This window comes from Numida meleagris, chromosome 3 (genome assembly GCF_002078875.1).
Source record: "Numida meleagris isolate 19003 breed g44 Domestic line chromosome 3, NumMel1.0, whole genome shotgun sequence".
Taxonomy (NCBI): Eukaryota; Metazoa; Chordata; class Aves; order Galliformes; family Numididae; genus Numida; species Numida meleagris.
Genome location: NC_034411.1, coordinates 75698980 through 75706900, shown reverse-complemented (window position 1 = coordinate 75706900; position 7921 = coordinate 75698980). Strand labels below are relative to the sequence as shown.

Sequence of the window (7921 nt, the reverse complement as noted above, 5' to 3'; positions counted from 1 at the left end):
GATGTGAAATATTTCAATGTTAAGTCCATTACAAGGTTTCAGGACTTAAATGTAGAGCAGAAACATACACCAGTACTGTTTCTGTCTTGGGATAGCCCTCGGAGACACCAATCTGTTGAAAACCCCTGACAGAGAGAGGAGGAAAGTTTCATGTTGGTAATAAATGCCCATCTGTCTCACACACCGCTGATCACATCTGCACAGGAAGGGCTGCTGGTTCCAAGGCTGACCAGAGGAAGCAGGGCTTGCCCACAGGCCTGGCTGACTATATCAGGTTTCCTTTACACAAAGGGCTACGAAACAGCACCAGTCACAGAGAATAACTCGGAGATACTGAAATACTAAATGAAGGTGTAGAAGCACCAGTATGACACCACTGATTACAGAGAAGTTCTTCCCACAATGCTAAAGCCAGTGACCATCTGCTTGACTACGGCTTCAGATTCAGAGCCCCTTAAATGCCAGGCTCAACTTCAGATAGGTTTTTTGAGTAGAGCTTGAAGAATTTCTGCCAACTCCTTGGCAATATAACCTGTCCTGGGCTCTGCTTGCACTTCAGGATTTGTTCCTCCTTTGTCCCTTTGCCACCACGTTGTTCTGTCCCCTCTGCACTTCACTTTCTCTCCTTTTTTTCCCTTTTCTCTTTCTTTTTTAATCTCCTTTCATCAGGTCATTTAACTCCAAAGCCTGCTGCACACAATGAAGCAGCGCCATGCCTGCACTCACAGACTGCTGGCTGAGGCAAGTGGACATGGGGCTGAGTCTTTGTATATACGCTGTGTATGATACTGCACGTGATTGGACTCCTTCAGAGGGAGCTGCATTTCACAGACATGACAAATATTTTCTGTTTCAGGGAAGTGAGGGAATTCCTCATGACTTTCTCTTCCCAATAGAAAATAAAACTAAAAAAGAGAATACAAAGCTCACTCTCTGGATGAAAGCGGTTAACAACAATTAAGCACAGGTGTGGTCCTGCTGACATCCCCACGTTCAAGGGTGCCCACCCACATCTAGGTTTGCAGGATCATGACAGCATCTCATCCTGCTTCTATAAAGGCGAAAAACTCCCATCAGATTGCTTATAGATCAACGCCAGGGAAACCTTTTTTGTTTTTCTCTGCAATGTGTTAACATTTTGTTTCTCAGTCATAACCATCAAACACAGACAAAGCTCTCCTGCAAGAATTTGCATATGTGTAACTTACTTAGCACACAGCTTAACTGTTACTTGCACCAATACTTGTATTCCCACATCAGAATTTTACACAGTATCAATAAAGTTCCCACAGAGAAGGCCTATGCTGAATATGAGAATGAGGAACCAAAGCTGTAGCATAAGCAATCACAGCCTATTTTTGTGCATTTTAGCAATTATATTCTAATTTCAGTAACACTGCAAAACTTTGGATTAGTACAGTAATCCTGAGAAAACTATAGAGTCAGTGAATCAGCAGAACATCAAGAAGTAAGAGTTGGTGTGAATACTGGCACAGAACGATGAATACCATCATAATTGTTTCACGAAAAAATGTACAGATGGGAGCATCCTGCTGGGATTGGTACAAACCATTCACAAGTATATATTCATTGCAAGTTTTAGTGCCTGTGATACTTCAACGTTTGCTTTGCTCAGGTCATCATCCTGAGAACACCTCCAAGCAGAGGAAGAAGACTTTGCGCTGAAATGCCTGCAGTATCTTTGCATTAGGAAATCTGTTGCTCTGTTTTCTCTTTCTTTGTATCCCCCGTTATGCTACTTTGCCTCCTCGCACCAACCCCTTTCTCCTGCTCTGTTCAAAAATGTTCCTGTCTAACTCAACTTCCTGCCAGTTTGCGAATTACCCATTTACACACATAACTGCCCACACAGACAAATGACTGAGGTGCACCAAAGGGCCCTGCAGTGAGGAGAGGGGTGGATGATGGGGTGCTCGAGTGCAGCAAGCTCCCCCCTGGGCTCTCTGACCTCCAGCTCAGCCCTGGAAGCCTGCTGGCTGGGAGAAGGGCACCTAGTCCCCATGAGTTCGGTGCTCTAGCAGCACTTCTGCTCCTACACCTCCACGAGTACCTTGCAGAAGAGCCTGCGTTCAGGAGAGCACCTCAGGACCTCGGCCAGGCTCTGGTTCCGTACCAGCCCGCCCTTTCCCGGCCTCACGCTTCTCTCTCCGACCCGCCCGGCCCGCACCAGGTAGGGCACCCAAGCGACACGCCGCCCTCCCCGTCTCTCCGCTAGAACACCGCGAGGGCACCGGGTGGAGCCGGGCACCGGGGCGGTGGCGGCCCGGGCAGCTCCGCGCGCGGCGACTCCTCCCGGGCCGCCCCCCCTCCTCGGCCGGGCCGGGCCGGGCCGGGCTAGCGGGGCGCTGCCGCTGGGTGTCGCCGTCGCAGCGGGCACGGCTCGGCGGCACCACCTCCGGGGCAGGCGGGGAGGGCTGGCGGCTGGGGTGGTGGGGCTAGTCCCGGGCACGGAGCGCGGCGGGGGCTGCAGCGCGGAGCCGGGTCCGTGAACCGCAGCCCAGCGGTGTGGAGGTGAGGGGGGCGTCGGAAGTGCGCACGTAGGGGCGTGGGCCCCGTGGGACGGGGCCGATGTCCGCGTGATGAAAGCGTTTCGTACCGCGGCCCCCCGGCTGGAGCGGGGGAAGCCCGGCTCGGGGGAAGGGGCGGGTTGTCGGAGCCCGCGTCGGTTTTGGTGTAAACGCGCTCTCTTCCCAACTTCTAAGGCAGTGGCTGATGAGAAATGGAAACCTGGCTCGAAGTCGTCCTTCCTGTTGTTGATATCACCTGAAAACTCCGCCGGAGATCTCCGCGGCAGTGCTGCAACCGTGGGGCTGCTCTGTGAGTAGGGACCGGCTGCGGGTCCCGCTATCGCAAACCTTGATAAAGCGTAGCGTGCATCGTGCCCTGGGGTACGGTGCGTGTTACAGCGGGAATGCAGGGAGCTCTCTACGCTCTTGTTTTTATAGTTATTTGGGTTTACGTTTGGTATTTCTAGCGTGCGCCTGACCCGAAGGGCACGCTGTCTGCTGCTGAATACCTTTCATGCTTAAGGAGAGCTCTGAGAGGTATCCCAAGTGCCCCCACAGGCAGGTGGAGGGGTGGATTCCTCCCACCTCCCTCCAGTTGTTGAATTGACTTAAATGTCCTCCCGGTGTTAAAGCAGGAACCCACTGAGAAGATCAGCAAATCCTTCTCTGTTCAAAGATGTAAAATGTGCTGAATGCTTTTGTGGCGCATGGTCCAAATCCCCTAGTAGGGCAGTTGGAGTGCATGACTTATTCTAAGGAGAATGTTATTTACCTAACTTGTTTGCTTGTGGTGTGATATGTCCAGGTGTGCAGGAAGTTTTATAACAACTTAGTTGGAGCTTGAGCCTGCCAAAATGTTTTGTAATCTTCATTCCCTAGTTACTTGGGTAACATACTGTTTCTGGAGATGTATGATTGTGTTTCTGATCACCAGTTACGTTGCAGACGGAATGACATGGCATGGTGATGGTAACTCAGAACTTAGTAATAATTTCAGAGTAGAAAATACCATTTACATCCACTGAATGTAGCAGATATACCATAGGCTAGCTGCATCATGTATTAGGCATCTGCCTTTAGATTTCAGTGGGAGCTCAAGGTCTGTGCAGCCCGCATAGATGTTAGGTGCTGTGTGCCTGCTTCTGCCGGTGAGGCCCATTGACCCTGGCAGGAGTGGATGGGAATCGTGTAACAGCAGCACTCTCCTTACTTCTCTCCCTGTAGTTTGTGTGAAAAGAAACTTCAATCAAGTTCAAAAGTGACTTTGTGACAGTACTCTGCTGGGAAAGGTTTTTCCTTTCCCTACTTCTTGATTTTTACTTGCACCGTGCTTTCAACCTCACGCCGGAGACTGGCTTTGAGCACTGGAAATAAAACGATCACTAAAGGATCAGTAGAAATAAAGTGATTCACCTCTTGATCATCCAGGATCTTTTCTGCAAGCTTTTTGCAGAGTTTTTTCTTGGGAACAGCTATGGTGGGAGTGTTGGTATGGTGTATGCTGATACAGTGAAGCTGCAGCACCTGGCTTAAGATCATGCCCTGTCCCAGTTGGCATGTTCTGGAGTTCACACTGCCAATCTTACGATTCTTGTGCACTTGATTAGATGAATGATATCTCAGTTACTCAGGTACTTGTAGGGTATGGTAACAGTGATTAAGCACTGAGTTGTATTTCTTCATTTATCTTTACCTTCTCCTTTGCTTGACTTTACCAGTGAGTCATCTTGTGATGTAAGAAGAAACCTTCCTGACCCTTACTCTCTAAATTTGTGCAATAGGACCAACAATATTTATCTATCTGGACAGATGACATAACAAAGAATATTTGTAAAACACTTCTATGTTCTTAAATTGTTTACACCATCTGACAATGATGTTTTATTTACTTACTCTCATTAGCTTCTAATTTGCAATTCCTCTTTTTCCTCAGCAGATAGGACTTAGGATAAACTCGCAGAGAACTCACAGTCATGCAGTCATATCTTTCCTTAGTGAGGCATCAGTGCAATATGTCACCAGAGGAAGTATTTTACTTAAAACTACAAATGAAGTACCATATTTCACATGTAAGATAGGCCTAGGGAGATATTTGTATGAGACAATAATGAATGGTAATTGCTTGGGCCAAAAAAAAAGGGGGGGGGTGGGAAATAAGTCATTTTAGCTCTTTGTTACTATTATTGTTCTCAGAAATTATTATCCCACAGAGCTGCACGTTAGGTAGAAAACCTTCTAAGCAAAACTCAGATTATCATCTGGATGCGTAATTTACATGAGATAAAGCAGAAATAAAATTTCAGTATCTCTGGAAGCTGCAGCTGCTCATAGTCTTTAATTCTTTAGAGATCTCTCAGTTTCCTTCAGAACATCTTAGATATTAGTGGTAGTAGTTTAAAGAGATACTTGCTGAAGTTTTTGTTTTTACTACTTTGGAGCTCAAAGGCACAATGTTTCTAAGAACTGGCAGAGGCAAAAATTGCTAGTGGTGAAAAGCCCTCATCTGCACATTATAGACTGTTATATTCTGATTGCATTCACAGGTTATTTTCCAAAAGTGCAGTGCTTTGGAAAAATAAATTCAGCCACCAGTTTAATGAGAAATAAATATTTTTAAAGCAACTATGGTTTTAGTGTCTTGCTGAAAATTTAGTCGAGATGTTTTGTTGAAATTGAACCAAGGGCTCTTTTCATCCTAACACTTCAATCAGAAAAAATAATTTCTGATTATTCTAATTCAGACAAATAATTATGTGTGGGCCAATCACCAAAGGCTTTACAGTAATGAAATACTTTCTTAAAAATTCCTATTTCAAGTTCAAATATGCTTATTACAAGAATTAAAATTCTAAGTATTATACAATGCTAAGTAGTATAACTTAAAATATACATGAACTTCAATTACAGCTTTATTTTCTTCATGTTGTAAACAAAGCTGTGCTTGATAGGTAGTAGGTAGTAGTGTGTTTTATGGTCCATGGCGTGATTATTTAGGAGCAATACAAGCAGAGATGAATTTCAATTTAAATTGCAATTCGTAACATTTCATTGATTCTAATCCATTATTTTAGTCCGGGCTCTTCTAGCTCTGGTAACACTGTGGGACCTCTGTTTCTGACTCTTAAGTTCATGCACTTATATTGTTTGTCTGTTTTATCTGGGTTGTTTTTTTTTTGAGATAGATTGATGGAAAAGGGTGTTTAAATTGCTATCATCCAACCATGAATTATGTGAATATAGCTTGTAAATATTTCAATTTAAAGATTCATTCTTTAACTGATACTAAATAAAAAAATCGTTTTTCCAGATAATTTTCTTATTAGCAGGTGTGTAAGGAGAGGAAGCCTTGCTGAATTATGTGTTATGACTTCTTTCTAAATTTTTTCTTCTCCTCTTGTCTGTATATGTTTTATCTTATGCTCTCATCCAAGAGAGTACTGGGCTTTGAAGGAAGGGTCTCAAAAATCAGGAAGATGCAGAATAAATATGTGAATTTCCTGGCTAATTTGTTGCATAGTTTTCAAATGCGTGTGTGCCAGGCTGTTTTCAGTGTACTGCTTCCCCAGAAGGTGTGGTTGCATATGACAGTGATGCTCTGTAGTCATGGTGGTACTGATCTGTCCATACAGGTGTTTTCACGTAAGACCTGTTATTAGGTTTTTCATGTTTTCTGGAAGTCCATTGTGAGCCCTTGAGGTCTGCCTGCAGACATGCTGCAACTGATAGTGGAGAAAGGGAAGATATTGTTAGTGTGTGATACCAGGGTGAAAAATACAATTTAAAAAAAAAAGTGAAGAAATGAGTAAATGTCAATTTAGGACTGATTTTTTTTATATGTGTTTGATAAATGAAACATTAAGGTTGCACAGACTTTCTTGGTTAAAAGGAAGCCAGAACATCGCTACTACTGTTTAAGCTGGATGTTGAAGGAGGAAGCTGCCCTACAGAAGCAATGCTCTTGTGCTCCATGGATACACATTGGGTGGTGTAGTTAGTACTGCATGGCAGAGTGGGTTCTTACAATAAGTGGGAGCACTGGTACCCTCAGCAGTGTATTTCCGATGCGCTGTCATGGGCATGAGTGTCCACTAGCTCGTGCAGTGGTACAAGGTGTTGTGGATTGTTGTCTTGTTCCTCCACTACTGCACTTTGTTCTCATAGATCCTTGTTTGATCCCACCATGTGTTGCATGAAATTCACAGAATCACACAGAATCACAGAATTGCAGGGGTTGGAAGGGACCTCAAGAGATCATTGAGTCCAACCCCACTGCCAAAGCACATGCCTTACCGTTGGTCGCACAGGTAGGCATCGAGACAGCTCTTGAATATCTCTTTAGAAGGAGACTCCACAACCTCTCTATGCAGCCTATTCTAGTGCTCCATCACCCTTACTGTAAAGTTCTTCTGCATGTTTGTATGGAACTTCCTATGTTTGAGTTTTAGGCCATTATTCCTTGTCCTATGGCTACGCACCGCCAAGAAGAGCCTGGCCCCATCCATTTGCCTCTCACCTCCCTTTAGATATTTATAAACATTAATTAGATCCCTCCTCAGTCATCTCATCCCCCAGCTGAGCAGACGGAGGTTACTCAGCCTTTACTCATATGAGAGATGCTCCAGGCAAATTCAAGGTCCTTGCAATCAACAGGAAGACTCTGAGAAGCAGCAGTTAGTGTGGATGTTGAGGATGCTTGAGGGTAGAGGGAGTCACGGCTCTGGAGTAGCTGTGGTGTGATATGCTGAGTGTGGGCCTGCCTTAGCCCTGGAGAAAAAAAATTATTTGGCCCAGTGTCAAGAAAGGCAAGGCTTTTTAAATTATGCTGTGATCAAAAGTGTATTTTAAGGACTCTTCAGATCATGAAATCTTATCTTGTTTAAACCCTGATTTAAGCCAAGCTTCTTCTAACAGAGCATTCCTTACTTTCCTTTTGTCTCTCCTGACTTGCCTTCCTCCTCATCTAAGCACCATCTGCTCTTGTGAAGCAAGCTACTGAAGATAAAATTTTTGGATGTGTGATCTGACATAGAGAATGGGCAAAAGCATTTTCATCTACATTCTGGAAAATACATCTGGGTTTGATGGAAATTAATTCCTTGAAGATGTGCTTCGCTATGTGCACATTGCAGCAGGATCATTTTCTTTCCTGGTTTGAGATGCTGATTACTTTAAGCCAGAGTCGAGAGTATTTTCTTTTTATTTTATTGGCACCTGCAATGTGACATCCTAGCTGTTAGCAACCTACTGTGCTGATCGTTTCTGAGTCAAAATCCCTTGCATTGTCTCAGATGGGTCAGCTTCAATAGTGTTCAGTTAGTGCCAGCTTTCTGTTTGTTTTTGTTTCTTATAAAAACAAGTCACCATGTGTGGTAGTCATATGTCATCTCAGGATT

General features: G+C 44.4%; 1 protein-coding gene across 10 annotated transcripts in view; it reads left to right on the top strand.

Moving 5' to 3' along the window:
* Positions 2395 to 7921, top strand: part of ANKRD6 (ankyrin repeat domain 6) — a 108510-nt gene continuing 102983 nt past the window's right edge. For 5 of the 10 annotated variants that reach the window (XM_021392335.1, XM_021392331.1, XM_021392343.1 and 2 more), the window contains exons 1-2: positions 2395 to 2532; positions 2724 to 2838. The gene's annotated coding sequence lies outside the window, so the exon portion shown is untranslated. The remainder of the gene's footprint in view (positions 2533 to 2723; positions 2839 to 7921) is intronic. The other 5 variants (XM_021392341.1, XM_021392334.1, XM_021392333.1 and 2 more) reach the window with 3 other exon arrangements.